The sequence below is a fragment of the Rhineura floridana genome, chromosome 2, assembly GCF_030035675.1.
Source record: "Rhineura floridana isolate rRhiFlo1 chromosome 2, rRhiFlo1.hap2, whole genome shotgun sequence".
NCBI lineage: Eukaryota > Metazoa > Chordata > Lepidosauria > Squamata > Rhineuridae > Rhineura > Rhineura floridana.
In genome coordinates this window covers 52,414,089-52,430,511 of record NC_084481.1, presented here as the reverse complement: position 1 = coordinate 52,430,511, position 16,423 = coordinate 52,414,089, and positions in this window count along the sequence as shown.

Below are 16,423 nucleotides of genomic sequence, written 5' to 3'. Positions count from 1 at the left end.
TGATTTTTTTTAAAAAAAACAAACAAGCAAAAAGAAAAAAATGTTCCTGTTATGTCTGTGCACTTGAATAATTATTTCTACAAGTTGCAAACTCCACTGGAAAAAATGTTTTGGTTTTTCGCCCGTTTGTATTGTCTGTGTGCAACAAGCATAATAAAACCTGGCAAAACGTTAAGAGGGTCTTTGAACACAGCACGCTGGCCTTGTAGGAGATTTTGGCAAGCTGAGTAAGGAAAGAGTAAGGAAAAGGTATTTTTTAGGGGGGGGAGGAATCCCTAACAAGTGGAGCGGAAGCCTCTGATCTTCTCTGCCCCACGCAAAGTACTTCACATCCCACCTACTCCCCCGTTTCGAAAACGACCATTACTATTTTTTTTGTACTTCTACATTCACAGTTTTGCGTTGCTACCTGAGCAAACACGCTTAATTCCCTGCCCCACCATGCAACTAATTTCGCCAGCGCTAAGAAAACCGTGGTAGGCTAATATGCATCAGGATATTAGTTACTTTTAGGGGAAATGATGCTTCTGGCATCTGCCGGTGTTTTTTTGTGTGTGTGTGGTTTTTTTGACGGGGGTGTGGAGGTGGGGGAAGAATCGCAGTCCGGAGCCCTTGAACTCAGTTGCCATTGACGCCGGGTTTGCTCCGGTGGAGAAGGATGCTTGTAAGAGAGCAAAGGCTCAAGTTCAGTGGTCTGTCGCGGCTTTCCCTACCATCCCACAAGTTGGAAAGTGTTTCATTAATTCAGGATGGTCTTCCGTTCCCCTCCTGTACTCGTCCGCCGCGGCTCTGAGAAGGAAGGCAGCGGGGGTGACGATCTATTTCTATGTAGGCTTTTGAACTAGCCCGGAGAGCATCCGTGAAGGCCCACCTCCGTCTCCTTCCTTCCACAGCAGGCGGAACGAAGCCTTCCACTTCTGCCGGTTGCAGACATCCTCAGGATCGTTCAGGTGAGCTACCTGCTGTTGCCCGATAAGGAAACCTACGGGTTTCCTAGATTTCAGGCCACTTGGACTCCCAGTAGCTTTATGTCTTACATAAAAAAGAAAATTCTAACGTTTGAGGAAAGAGAGAGCGTCAAAAATGTAAACAATGCGCAGAGAGAGCCGGAACTCTGACTGCTGGGAAGTGTCCTGTGATACTACGACTGGCCACTAGGCGGCTCTGCAGGGACTCTTAGTTGGTTTGTCACGAATTGCGGGATGTTATTACTGTTAACGAAAGGACACCTTGAAATAGAGCAACAGTGAAACCCCCCCTCTAAAATGTGTTATATTACCTACCAGTGACCAAGTATTCTAAAGCGTTACGGTTACTTCAGGAAAGTACTTTATGTAGTCCAGAAACGGCAGCCCTATCAGAAAATTGGAAATGTTCTGGGAAAACACCACGGCTGTTAAATCGTACCATTACAGTTAATATCTTTATTAACTATAATTATACATAGCAATTAACCATATTTCACAATTAGCTTTATTAATTGTTATTACTGAGACTAAAGTTTAAATAGCAATTTTAGATTTCTTGTCTAGCCATCCCTCAAGAGTTGAGGACAGTTTGCAATACAATCTCTCACAGCATTCTTAAACTGCAGTCCTCAGAACGTCGCTTGAACTTAAATCCTACTGAAATGAATGGAAATTCACTTAAGAGCATGCGGTTCATGGTGTGCACAACATCAGGAGGCTTTATTTTGTATGCCTTCTGGGTGAAGTAAGTGATTTTTGTTCTAGTTTTACACATGGGAAACTAAGCACATAGGCAGAACATTCGTTCGTTCATTTCAGATGAAAGGCATCACGTACTTCCATGTCTGAGCAGAGTTTGGAATCCAAGCTCACTGTCCTTCAGACACTCTGGTTCTCTCCACAATACAGGCCACACGCTGGAGGAGGAACAGGTGGGGGACGTCTACCTTCTTTCTTAGCGATGCCCCCTCGCTGACACTGTGGGTAGTATTAGGAAAGGGAAGCAAGAAGCTTTGGGGTCCTGGTTTAAAAAAAACAAAAACCCAAACGAACAGCTATACTTATTTGTCCAAGAGATACTCTCACTCAAATCTGGCGTGTTTGTGGTAGGAGATGGTAAACCATTGAAGCAAATGTGTCTTCGCGCTTTGGGACAGTAGCACCCAAAAGAAATCCATAGCTTGAGGCAGACGCATCAGAAACAATACATGTTCCAGATTTCCACACCAATATTTTATTTTTATGTTTAGTTTTTGTTCACCATAAATGTTGATCTTTATGAATGAGTACATAATTGTTATATAATGAATGTTTATCTTTGTGAATGAGTAAATAATTGTTATAATGAATGATCGCTCAGTATAGAAAATCCATTTTTGATCGAGACCTAGTGTTTTTGTTGTTTGTCCTTTTTAAAACAAAAGGAGTGTCACTTTGAAGGCAGGTGCAGTCATTTGCCTGGCTCCTTTCTTTTTTTCTCAGCTAGCAAATTGCCCTTAACTGGATTTTCTCTGAATACAGAGCCCAGTGCAGAAGATATATACACACACGCGTGTACGCATGGAGCAAATGACAAGGATCCGTTTTTTCAAAGAGTTGGGCTTCAAATCAGAGAGTACCAGCAACAGGAACCCGAGGGAGGGAGTTGCCTGAGTTGCGAGTGTTCCAGTCACTAGACGGAATCTTTCCGGAGGTTCGGGACATTGCACTACAGCAAGAGAAAGAGATATAAACCCGATAGTTCACTGTTCCTAAAATGTTGCTCTCCAAATAAGGTAACTTCCGGGCGGATACATCTGTCGTGCGAAATACAGGTCAAACTGCAAGCTATGGGGCAAAAAAGGAGCAGGGCACTAGCCTTCTGTTACATAAAGGCCTAGAAAATGTGAAGTTAGTTCATCTGGCCAGTCCTTTTTTTCCTGGGCAAATGTCCTTTTAGTATTTCCCCCCCTAATTCACTTGGGGTGATCTTTTTTTTTTAAGATCAGTTAAAGCGAGGGGTGGTAAATCACAGCAGCCTTGAGTTAGTAGGTACCACAGAGGCCATATAGTCCTAACAGTAGTTAAATCATACATTAATGATAGACACCCAACGGTTCTCTTCAGGATGCCCTTTCAGACCAGGAAGATTCTCTTCTTTTCCTTTGGAAGAAGATCAGCACCAGGGACAGCGGACTGCCAGACGCAATGTGCGTAAGGCTGTGTGAAGAAACGGGTGTGCCGCTGCTCCAATCTCCATAGAGTCAAGCTTCTACCCCCCCACCCTTTTTCACTAAGGTTTGGAAGCCATTTTTCCAACCACTACCACCTTTTTGTTGTGTTTTGTAGTCAAGGGAGTATCCAGAAGATCTTAGAGGCTTGATTGCAGTTTCTAGCTGAGAAGAGACTGATTAACTTTCAGATGGGGGGGGTAGGAAGAGCTCGAGTGTTGGAGCAGAAGAACCCACTGGATTTTCACGGCCTCCCTGGGCACGTGGTCAGTAAGATGCTACGTCTGAGCTGGTTCTCAACTTCGTAAGGCTGCTCGCTCTCCCCTCTTCCGCCCTACGACAATGTAAAGTTCCTTTCCGCACTTTAGATGGGGTGTGTGTGTGTGAACTGGCCTTACTAGCCGGGCATGGGAAAGAATTAAGCAACATAAACCCAAGATGGTGGCGATCTTCCTCGCAAGAAAGGACGTCTTGCTTACCACCTTGTAAGCAATCTGTGGAGCCCCTCTTCCAGGGAGGGAAAAAGTAGCTCGAGTCCACGGACTGGTAGCCTTCTTTTACCCAACTTCTTATTAAAGCTAGATCGGGTTTTCTGCCTTTTAAAACCTAACCTGAATGAAGCAATGTTTCCGTTTCAGCAAAAGAGCAAGACTGTTTATGGGGAATGCCTGACAGATGTATCAGCATACTGGAAAGAACAGCTAGGTACGGAAATGATGCCTGATGAGTTAGCCATAGCTGCTGGGCTAGGACAGTTTGTGTACATAGCGGGGCGCGCGTGAATGCGTGTGAGAGAGAAACCTTAATTGTATAGGTGTACGCAATTGTATATTGACAATAGTTTGGATAATGATTATGTTCACAATTTTTAGCGCACATATATTTTCTCCTGTTAACAACTGGGTTTAGCAGAAGCTGAATAGGTCTGCAGCCCTATACACTCTTACCTCGGGATAAGTCCAGTTGAATTAGTGGGCTTACTTCTCAGTAGTGGCTTATCCTGCAATCTCACGCACATTTACCGGGAAGCCCACCCCACCCCCAATGTTAATGGGAATCCCTCCCAAGTGAACGTGCACAGGACTGCAACTTTTGTATGAGTGGTTTTCAAATTTACTTACTCCTACACTTCAGTCCATTCAGATCCTGATTGCTGTGGCCTAATGCGTATAAAAAGACATTACTATGCCTATTTAGTAAATGTAAAGCCGGCCCTGTCCCTGGAAGTTCCGAGGATTGCTGGATTGCTTGAATTTTTCTTACGGCTTGATTTGTACTTTTAGTTTAAGAAGGCCTGCAGTGAAGCGCTCTACGCTTTATTTGATTTATCATTCAGCTGCCGAGGTGGGGGCGAGGTTCAATCCCCCACAGAACGAAAATAAACTAAATCAGAAGTGATCGCATGAAATTGACGAGTCCCTTGCGTAAACAAACACCTGCAGTATCTCTCGCCTGCCTGGATCTCATTTCACGAGAACAATGCTTTTTTTGCTCGTCTAAGCCTTACACATACACACACCGGCAGGCACTTGTGTGGCTTGGAGGAGGCCCTGCATATTTTTGGAAGGCTTTTTGAATCACCGATGGAAAATGTTGGCGAAGCGATCCTCTTGAAGGCTGGTGTCTCGGGAGAGAGGCGTTTGACAGACCATTGACATATAGGGATGGAGGGGCGGTGCCTGCTGCGAGCGAGCAGCCTGGTGTGGGAGAGGAAGGCATCCTCGGCAGCGTTTAAAGCCGTCCTCCTTTTCCTTCCGAAAACGAAAATGCCACCACCACCTTCAGTCTTGCCGCCCCTTAAAATGGGCACATCTGACACGATCCTCTCCTGCGCTCTTAACAGCAAAGCATTTGGACACAAAAGAATGGACTTTGGAGGGGAGCGGGGGGGCTAGAGGGGGAGGGTACACACTCTGTCCACTGGACACGCCCCGTTTGAGCAGGTGCAATAGGAAAAGGAGCGTCCACCCCACAGGCAACCATGTCCAGTCTGTTTGTTTGTTTGCGTATTTATTTATGGCGTTTATACCCCACCCTTTTAGCCAAGAAGGCTCTCAGAGGAGCTTACAAAAATCGGTACCAAAGACGGCCCCTGCCCTCAGGCTCACCATCGAAAAAGACAGGCACACGAGGAAAAAGGGTTGGGAGGGAGGAGGGGAAAGTCAGCTCAGGCAGGAGTTCTTCAGGTTAAGTTGTGACAAGCTCTGTTCTGATCATGTCACCTCCAGCTCTCTGAAATTACTAGTCTTGCCTCCAGGCCAAGCTGAAGAGGTCTTGCCTTGGAAATCTGTCTCCTTGTCTCACTTCTGGGGGACCTTTTCTTTTTAAAAAGTGTTATTACCTGCAGCCCGATCCTGTGGACGTTTGCTCGGAAGTCAGCCCCATTCCCACGTAAGCGTGTATAGCCTGCGCGCCAGTTCCCATGTAAGCATGTACAGCCTGCGCACCGCCTTCCAGCATCTTTCCTCCCCTCCCTGCGTATGTTCGGGAGCCTGTTCATCTCATCTCCGCTCGGCGCCTGGGCGCAGTAGGATTGAACTCAAGGAGCCTTAGAGCCCGAGCCCACGGGTCTTTCCTAGAAGAGAAGGCCATTCAGATCCTGATTGCTGTGGCCTACTCCAGGTGAGTATGGAGAGGACTACAGCCTTACTTGTTGCGCTGTGTGTAATTTGTGTGCTTAATTTCGTTTAAAGCAACACAACAGCAGCAGAGTAACAGCAGATGTTGAAATGCAAGTGTGCCAGCATGTGCGTGCGTTTGCCTAAGAAAGCAGGCTTTTACCCTGCATCAGGATCGCTGAAACTTGAGACTTAGTAAAATAAGAAAAGCTACTTTATTTATAGAAATACACAGCAGATAGAAAAGCAAACCTAGTTCTAATTAACTAACTAAGTTGGAAGCATAACGCCCAGGTGTAGGGGTTAGCCTCATGGTTGGAGAGAGCAGAGAGAAAGGGATGTCTCCTCTCTCCCGGACAGTCGGAGGACAAAGGAGTGGAAAGGGCGGAAGGAGGAGGGGCAGGTAAGCTTCCCTAAAGAGTAACAGTCTGGTGACAGAAGGAAGTCAGTCAGAGCATCACAGGTAAAAGGTAAACAAGCCTATCCATCTGGAGGACCCTAGCTCTATCTCCCTTCTGGAGCACAAACAAAAGAACAAAACAGGAGTTGCTCTTGCCCCACTTCCAACACCCCTTCTCAACGAATGTTTGGTTCAGTCCATGAGATTCGTCTTGTCTCGCAGCTTGCAATGTCTTGACTTTGCCCAACGCCTTTGTGAGAGCGTCTGCAGTCATGTCTTCTGTTGAACAATACTCCATCTTGAGTAGTCCTCTGTGGTAAGTGGGTGCTTCACGTCTATATACTTGGTGCGTGAACTCACCCCTTCTGACTCCAAGAGTCTGTTGCATCCTTGCTTGCTTCCAAGTCCCTTTTGGTTGGCAAGCTGGTTTTTCAGCACAGGTATCCCACTCCTATCACCACATCTGGCTTGGTAACAGTACTCATATACAGGCTTTTCTTTAACATTTGGCTTCTTCTTGAATTTTCTCTTGTAGCCTGCAGCTTTCTTTCCTTGAGGGAGCTTGGTTGGTGTCCAAGTTTTACTTTGGTGTAGAGATTCCAGCTCTTGCTTGGCTAGCTGCCTCCACCTCTCAGCTTTGGCTTTGGGTAAGGCATCAATCTCTTTCCAGGTCTCTGGTTCTGGAAGTTCATCTCTCACAAGGTAAGCAAGTCTCTCTGGTGGTACACCTCTGTTGGTGCGTTCAGAGCATCTGGGTGCTGGCGCTTTGGCTGTCCCTTGTGGCTCAGTTGCCTCTTGTGGCTCAGTTGCCTCTTGTGGCTCAGTTGCCTCTTGTGGCTCAGTTGCCTCTTCTGTCTCAGAGTCCTCACCTTCCTCTGCAGGTATATTGTTATACCTTCTGTGGTGGAAAAATAACTCAGCTTCTTTTTCCATTTCACTGTCATCTGTTTGGTGTGGTGCCCCTTCTGGTCAGTGTGCGCACTTTCTTCCATCAAAATGGACAGCTCTGCATACTTCAACTTTGTCAGTTTTGGGATCTATTACTCTGTATCCTTTTTGCATTGGAGAATATCCAATAAATATTACTTCCCTGGCAGTGTTGTCAAGTTTGGATCTCTTTTCCTTTGGGATGTGCACAAAGGCCTTGCACCCAAATACACGAAGGTGAGACATACTTGGTGTCCTACCATGTCACAGTTCAAATGGTGTTTTGTTGGTTGCAGATGCAGGAAGTCGGTTCTGCAGGTAAGTGGCAGTAACTGCAGCTTCTCCCCAGTACTACTTTGGTAACTGCGCATCTTCCAACAGGGAATTAATCACTTGTCCAAGAGTCCAGTTCATGTGTCCTGCAACCCCATTCTGCTCTGGGTTGGACACAACTGTAGTCTGGTGCTCTATGCCTTCCTCACGGAGAAAGTCTTGCAGAGCCCCAGACACATATTCCCTTGCATTGTCAGATCTTATGATCTGTGGCTTTCTGCCAAATTTGTTGGACACAATCCTAACATAGTCCTTCAGTTTTTGAAGTACTTGACTTTTCTCCTTTACTAAATACATTGTAGTATATCTGGAGTAGTCATCTGTAAAAGTCAGCATGTATAAATTTCCACCTTGGGAGGGCATTCTCATTGGCCCACAAAGATCAGTGTGAATTAACTCTAGAGGCTTTTTGGTTTTCCTCTCACTTTTCTTAGGAAATCTTGGCTTCACACTTTTAGTTTTAATACAACACTCACAAGTCTGTGTACAATTGCACTGTTTCAATTTAATCCCTCTTGCCAAATTCTCTTTTTCAAGAGCAGTAACTCTGGCAAAGCCGGCATGTCCCATTCTCCTGTGCCAGGTATGCAAGCATTGAAAATCACTGGTTTCCTTGACCACATTTGCATGCATGGTTTCAAAGCATTCAAGAATTAAAAGTCCATTTTTCACCTTTGCAGTGCAACTTATTACTCCTTTATTTAGAACATGGCAAAATTCTCCACTCATATGAAGTTCACCTCCAAATTTCAATAATTTTGTAACACTGATTAAATTGTCTTTAAAATCTGGAACATATAGACAGCTTTTAAGTTCCACCAATGTCTGTCCATCTGGCACTTTACATAATAATTCAACTTTTCCAATTCCTTCAGAGAAAATTTCTTGTCCAGACGCTGTCAGTATCTTTTGTCTGTGACTTTCAAAAATTTTAAACAGGTTCCTGTCGATTATAATATGTGAGGTGGATCCTGAGTCAATCAAAAATCTGCTTTTACAATCACTCTTGCCTGGATAAGACACATAGCTAAAATCCTCTGGTGGAAACATCCTTTGTCTTTGTTTAAAGACTGTTTGCCTGGGGGCTTCTCTGACTTCAGCTGCCCTCTGATTGAAGTCAGGCTTTGGTGTTTTGCATATGAAACCCCTGTTGCTGTATTTGTCTTTCCCCCTTTGTGGATTGGGTTGATGACTCATGCGGCTACCTTTTGTTTGTTTGTTTCTCTCACCAGTAAAGTTTGCTTGCTCAGGGACAGCCTGCATTTCCCACTTTTCCCTAAAGTCCTGATCTTTTAAATAGGATACAAACTGATTCAGGTCTTGTTCAGAATTCTATAGTACACAGGAAATTAATTTATGATCCTGATTAAGAGAGCTTAAAAGCAATCCTTTCTGTAATTCTTCATCTAGAAAACGGCCACATCTTTGTAATTTTGCTAAAAGTTCTGAAAACTTTTCTATGTATTTACTGAGACTGCCTCTCTCAGTAGTTTCCTTTAGAGAAAACAACTCCTTGTACAGAAACATAATGTGGCTCTTTGTTTTCTTGTTATAGACTCCCTGCAGCTTTTCATAAATTTCCTTTACACTGTTGCAGCCTGTACAAAGATTCAGTGCTTCATCTGATATAGCAGAAATAAGCAGAGATTTTACTCTTGCATGCTTGCGCCTCCATGAAGCAGTTGCGTTCGCATCCTCAGCCCAGGGTTCTCTCTCAGTCAGGATTCCTTCCAACTCTTCTCCTTCCAGGAGGGCTTTAAATCTTAAATCACATAGTTTGAAGTTATCTTTTCCCAGCCTTGGAATGCGTCTCTTGAGCGTAGATATTTCAGCCATCCTTCCTATCTTTGTTCTGCTTTTCTTTCTAACTTAAAGCACTTTCAGCTTCAGCTACAACTTGCATTCAACTTAGTTTGCTGGGCCACATAACCCTTATTGCGCTGTGAGTAATTTGTGTGCCTAATTTGGTTTAAAGCAACACAACAGCAGCAGAGTAACAGCAGATGTTGAAATGCGAGTGTGCCAGCATGTGCGTGCGTTAGCCTAAGAAAGCAGGCTTTTACCCTGTATCAGCATCACTGAGACTTGAGACTTAGTAAAATAAGAAAAGCTACTTTATTTATAGAAATACACAGCAGATAGAAAAGCAAACCTAGTTCTAACTAGCTAACTAAGTTGGAGGCATAACGCCCAGGTGTAGGGGTTAGCCTCATGGTTGGAGAGAGCAGAGAGAAAGGGATGTCTCCTCTCTCCCGGACAGTCGGAGGACAAAGGAGTGGAAAGGGCGGAAGGAGGAGGGGCAGGTAAGCTTCCCTAAAGAGTAACAGTCTAGCGACAGAAGGAAGTCGGTCAGAGCATCACAGGTAAAAGGTAAACAAGCCTATCCATCTGGCGGACCCTAGCTCTATCTCCCTTCTGGAGCACAAACAGAAGAACAAAACAGGAGTTGCTCTTGCCCCACTTCCAACATTACTTACTTAATTCCCAGTATTAAGGATTTAGGAGGGAGGACTAAAGTGTGACTGTGTTAAGATCACTGGGATATTTACCTGTCTGGGGTACAAGGTGTCCTCCTTTCCATCTTCACTGCACCCCAGGGAAAACATTGCCACTGAGATGTTAGCCTCCTCAAATACTTAGGGGTGTAATGCTGTTTAGCGATAAGCGACAGGGACCAAGGAGCAAATGGACCTGACTTCAGCCAGCCACTCCTTCCTTGCAAGCAGTGAGCTTGAGGATGTGTCGGGCTCGTCAGTACCCCTTCCTGTGGCATGCGGGTTGGCATTCCTGCAAACATAAAGAGCTTTGCCATTCCACGCTGTGCAGAATTTCCTGCCAGTGGCGGAACGAGGGTTTCTCCAAGCAGCAAAATTCTCCATTGCCTGGCTAAGCATGAGAGCAGGTGTGTGTTCGGCGCTGGTAGGCTGGCACCTCAAGCGATGGCTTGCACGTGTGAACTCGCTGTCTCTGGTCAACGGCTGCGAATACAACTTTCGTGTCCCTTCAAGAGAAGTTGGTCGTACATTCTGCTGTCAAACGATCAATAGCTGAGTAGACTGGTCCTAAACATTCACGTGCTGCACAAGGCAATTCTATGCGCATCTACTCAGAAGTAAGCCCACTGAGCTCAAAGGACTTTACTCCCAGGTAAGTGAACATAGAACTGCAGCCACAGTCCTCAAGCTCTAGTGACCTATATAGTGTTGGAGAGTGGCAAAACTGGGAATGGAGAGACTGAGTGAGCCTTTAGGTGTGTTTGAATCTTTACTAAAGATTACGCCTTCCCTGAAAATTAGTCAGACAGAGACTTTAAGCTTTAAAATAAGAAATAACTACTTTATTCTGGAAATACATACTTGATAGGAAAGAGTCCTACATCTAGGTAACTAGCTAAGTTGGAGATGCAAACACTAAGCCTAGTGTTTGCCGTCATGCTTGGAGGAGAGGGAGAGACAAAGAGAATATGTCTGCTCTCCCTCTGAAGAGAAAGAAGGAGAAGGAAGGAAGAGATGTGGTCAATATCCTATGCATATCAGTCTAGCAGGAAGGGAGAGACAGCAGGAGATCAAAGGATCGATATTAGCCTAGCAATCAGGAGGTCTCCTCTCTAGCTACCCTTTTTAACCCCATGCAGCCTCAACCCACAAGTTGGAGTTGAACCACATATTCCAACATATAGGCAGGGGATGGTAATCAATGCTAGTCCTATTCAGAGTAGCCCCATTGACGTTAGTAGACATGACCAACGTGGGTTCATTTATTTCAGTGGGTCTACTCCAAGTAGGACTTAGCTGAATACAACCCAGTTATAGGAATTATTTTTAAAACAGTTCTTAGCGGATGACTTTCAATATTTTAGCTGCAACCGGAAAAGATTAAACTATGAATAGCTGAGGTAGGCTAGCCTTTGCCAACCTGGTGCCCTCCAAATATTTTGGACCACTTCTCCCATCAGCCCCAGCCTGCTCAGAAGGCTGGGATATTCAGTAGGACTCAATTAATGACTGCCTCCTTTTTTATGTACAATTGGGGCAAGGAAGGCCAAAGGATGGGAGATGGCTCTGACCATCACTGGTCCACGCATGTTGCTGTGAACAACCTATTTCATGTTCTGAAATGAGGAAGGAATCTTGGCTGCAAGTCCTACCTTTGTGGTGATGAGAAAGGGAGCCATGTTTCCTGTTCTAGCAGGGGTGGGGAACCTTTTTGAAAGGCCACATTCTCTTCTGGGTCCAAGTCCCACTTGTCAGTGGTGGGCTGGGTCAGAGACAAAAGTGGGTGGAGCTAGCCATATAAATTTACCTTTGTACAGTCGGCTGACAGCCAGTGTGGTGAAGTGGTTAAGGTGTTGGACTACGACCTGGGAGACCAGGGTTCGAATCCCCACACAGCCATGAAGCTCACTTGGGCCTTGGGCCACTCACTGCCTCTCAGCCTCAGAGGAAGGCAGTGGTAACCCCCCTCTGAATACCGATTACTATGAAAACCCTATTCATAGGGTCCCCATAAGTCGGAATCGACTTGAAGGCAGTCCATTTCCATTTGTGACAGTTGGCTAGCTTCTACGCATGCATCCACACCCCTTTCTATCCTCCATCCAGAGAAGCAAGAGGCATGATCAGAGCTCAAGGAGATGTTCCAGCCAGGCAAAGGGGGAGGAGTGTGGCCTGGGGAGAATTCTGAGGACCAGACAGAGAGAACTAGAAGACAGGATTTGCCACTACCACCACCACTGCCTCTCCAGCCTAGGTTTCCCCATCCCGGTGTTACAGGAGGACAAGAGCTAACGTGAAAGGGGTGTGAGTTTGGGGAGCAGGTGGGAAGTGGGATTGCAAGCCTGATTCAAAATCTGCTGAATATCTGGCATAGACAAAAAATTAATTCACACCAACTGTAAATGTGGGCAACCCAGATATCTGCAAAATGCGTGGGGAGAGGGAGACAGAACGAAGAGTGATGGCTTATTTTAATGTTTATTTATTTATTAAATTTATATCCCACTCTTCCTCCCAGTAGGAGCCCAGGGTGGCAATGCCCTTTCAGAAGTCTGTTGAGAGAACTGACATGAAGGGTACTATCTATCAAGATCAGGTGCATCCAAGCCCAACAGATAATGTGGGTGCATTGAACTTTCATTATTTTGCATCCAAGTAAAAACACCTAGTGTATACATAGCACTTTATCAAAATGTCCAATGTACTGCAGACTTTTTATCCAGTGGTCCTATAACCCAGATCTGTATTATTATTGTCATTATTATACCCATTTTGCAGATGGGAAGGCTGAAGCTGAGAGAATAGTGGCTTTCCTAAGGCCATCTAATGAATTTGTGGCTGAGGTGAGATTTGAACTGTTACGTTCCAGCTCATAGCTTATATTAACAAATATACTTCACTAACTTTTGGCTCCGGTTTTCTCTTCTCATTCACACTCGTGGTGGAAGGTGCTGTGTTCTTAATGTTAATGTTTTAATTTAATTTCTTGGGAGCAATTTGCTTTTAATTACGTGTGTGTAAGTAACATTGATTTCACTTGGATTTATGCATGAGTAACTATGATCTGCATTTCTGCCTTAAATGGTTCTTGCCATTTACAGTATTTTTTTGATGCAGTGATGATAAAAAGGCTGTACAGTAACAATTAAAGCTGATATTAGCTGCCCCTTTCAGTGTTAGTCACATGGCATTTCAGTATTAAGCTCATTAATAAAGACAAATACTGTAGCTGTTTTGTCAAGTTTTCCTGTGTCCTGTGATTTTGCATGTCCTGTGTCTTACGATGTTCTGAATCTGAAGAGTAACATGGATCAGACGTTAAAGCAAACCACCCATCTCTAAGGTCTGTGATGAGGAGCAGGAGCTCTGAGGCAGAAAGTCCCCAGATTCTGCCATAGACTTCTCCTCAGCCGCAAAGTCACAAAGACTAAGAAACCTGAAAGGGGTACAATCCAGATGCAGCCCTTTCTGGCACTTCTGGAATTTGACTGAACTACTATGAAATTGAACTCATCGCTACTCTGATAACTGACGCAAGGTACCTAGGGCTTTCAGTCACCGAGATGCAAGGACAAAAGCACTGAATGTAACAGCAAATGGTTGCTTTCAGTCCAATCCTGTTAGTTCAGGTAACAGGAAATCTGTTAAAATCTGTATGGGTGTCCTTAGGCAAATCTCATTCTTGGCCCCCCTGCTACTACAAAATGGGGATAATCATACTGACCCCCCCTAGTTTCATTAAGAATGATGGAGATACTGCTGCTCTGCACACCTTATTTGCATTAGTGTAGGTGCAGACTGTGGCTCGCCAACCCTTAGTTTGCCCTCACCACAGCTAGTCCTCTGTAGTGGAGCCAGAGGCTTGCAGGGCACATGAGGAGATGGGGAGTGATGACGGTAGGAGGAGAAAGGGGGCAGGTGCCTTTGAAAGCCTTCTTATGCCACCTCATGCCTTCCTTGGGGGGGTTCCTATAGGCATAACAATGTAAGAAGAGCCCTGCTGGATCAAGCCACTGGCCCATCTAGTCCAGCATCCTGTTCTCCCAGGGGCCAACCAGATGCCTGTGGGAAGCCCTCAAGCAGGAGCTGAGTGCAAGAGCCCTTTCCTGTTCCTGCAGTTCCCAGGAACTGGCATTCAGAAATATGCTGCCCTTGACTATGGAGGCAAGGCACATTCATCATGGCTAGTAGACATGGATGGCCTTATCCCCCGTCTGGTTGGTCACTGTGAGAACAGGATGCTGGGTGACCTGGGCCTTTATCCTGATCCAGCTTGTATCTCCTTATGTTCTCGTGTGGTTCAGCTTTCCATTCCCTTAGGCAGGGAGTGGAAGTCTCTCTGGGGCTTCTTTCAACTGGACCCTGTGCATAAGCGAAAAGAACACAGCTGAGGGTCCTCCTGTGACACACATGCCATGAAACAGTGCCTCAGCCCACCAAGGTTTGAAGCGGGGACTTTACCAGGCTGCACCAGAAGCGGCCGTTTCAGTTTGCTGCATCTTTGCAATCGTGAACACAACAGGTTGAGTAAAGATGTGAAAAGTGACCGTTCTAACCCTTTAGGAAGCAAGCAGTCAATCCTTTCACGGAGAATTCAGTGATTTCTAGGGGCACAGTGACCTATGTTACATAATACACCCCAGAATAGTTGTGTGAATAGCCATGCATATGCCTGGGTAATTTTAATAGAAAATTTAGAGCCTGAAATTCAGTGACTCAACGCACAGGAGGAAGCTGCGTAGGACAGTTCAGCATTGGTGGTGGGAGACTTTGTGCAAAAAGACTGAAGACATAACACACTGGGAAGGTCTCCTAATAAAGCCAGTTTCCACCTCATAGGGAACCTATGGCTCTGGAGATGCCTCCAGCTTCCATCAGCCCCAGCTAGTCAAGGATGTTGTTGTCCAGCAACACCCAAAGGTTCAAGATTCTCTACCCTTGGTGTACCCTACCTGGTCTACCTTTGGTCTACCCTTCTGCTTCTATGCCCTGCTCTGGTTTTGATGTCATACCACCTGCCCATGCACTTTGTCTCATCATGCCCCATCTACCATAATCACAAGAAGCCTTCTACTGCCACAACAGTCCAAGGTCAAAGAACAAAAGCACTTGACATTTGAGCTGGGATTCATCCCCTGCCCACCACAGGGAATGTTGCAGCCATCAGGCCTGTTCACATGTTACATTGAACATAGGTGCAAGGTGTCTCTGCAGAGGTACAAGTGTTTGTGTGAAAGAGCATACACTTGTTGATTTGTATAGTCTGTACACTTGCTGAATGTTACATGTGAATAACTGTACAAGTGTCCGGCTCAGCTATTTGTGTAACCTGATGGCTTTTAATATTTTGATATTATTTGCTGTGGGTTTTTATTTAAAGGTAGTTTATTCTTTCCAGTGTGGTGTAGTGGTTAAGGTGCTGGACTACGACCTGGGAGACCAGGGTTCAAATCCCCACCCAGCCATGAAGCTCACTGGGTGACCTTGGGCCAGTCCCTGCCTCTCAACCTCAGAGGAAGACAATGGTAAACCACATCTGAATACCACTTACCATGAAAACCCTATTCATAGGGTCCCCATAAGTCAGAATTGACTTGAAGGCAGTCCATTTCCATTGTTTCCTGATGTTGCTTTGGAAGTGTTTCTATCCTAAAAAGTGGGATATAAATAACTGTAATTAATGGATAAACTAAGCACAAAAGGGTTGAAAAGCAGAGGCTTTGATCTGCTGAATGAGTGGAGAGTTGCAACTGAATGTTCTCTTTCAGTTTTTTTTAAAGGCCAGCATTGTCCATTTGCCTTCTTGATTTGGTAAATGATACACAGCCACTCCTCCGATGTTGCTAAATGCCTTTTGTCACTGAATGTGTGCTCCTTATCCCACAAAATTGCTTTACTACTGAACATAATGGTGCTCTTCCTTATTCCATGATCCAACAGCCCTGATAATCTCAATCCAATCCGCAAATCGAGATGTGCCCTTTATTATTATTTTTCTTATTACGAGGCTTGGAACTGCAATATAAGCAGAAAAGTGTTAAGTTGTTAAGAATTATTTTTAAAACCTCAACTCCTTTTTAAAAAAGTAAAATAAAGGAAATCATTCTTCATATTTACTTTGAAATGCTAATAAACTATTAAATGAACAAGTAACACAATATGCAACAATTTTTACACCATCCCTCTAGTGCCTAAAAATTGCAGGATAAAGTTGGTGTATACTTGATAACAATTTACATGTTTATTTTACCATCTGGTAAATGTGTAAATGATATTTTGGGAAGCACATTTCAAATTCACTTTAACAACTTCTCCTCGACAATATGTATCCTATCTTATGTATCGACTGGTAGGTGTTTTTTGGTTTGGTTTGGTATCTATATCTATATCTATATCTATACACACACACACACACACACACACATCTAGAAACATGAGCTCAGTATGAGGTGGGGTGGGGAAGACTGATATT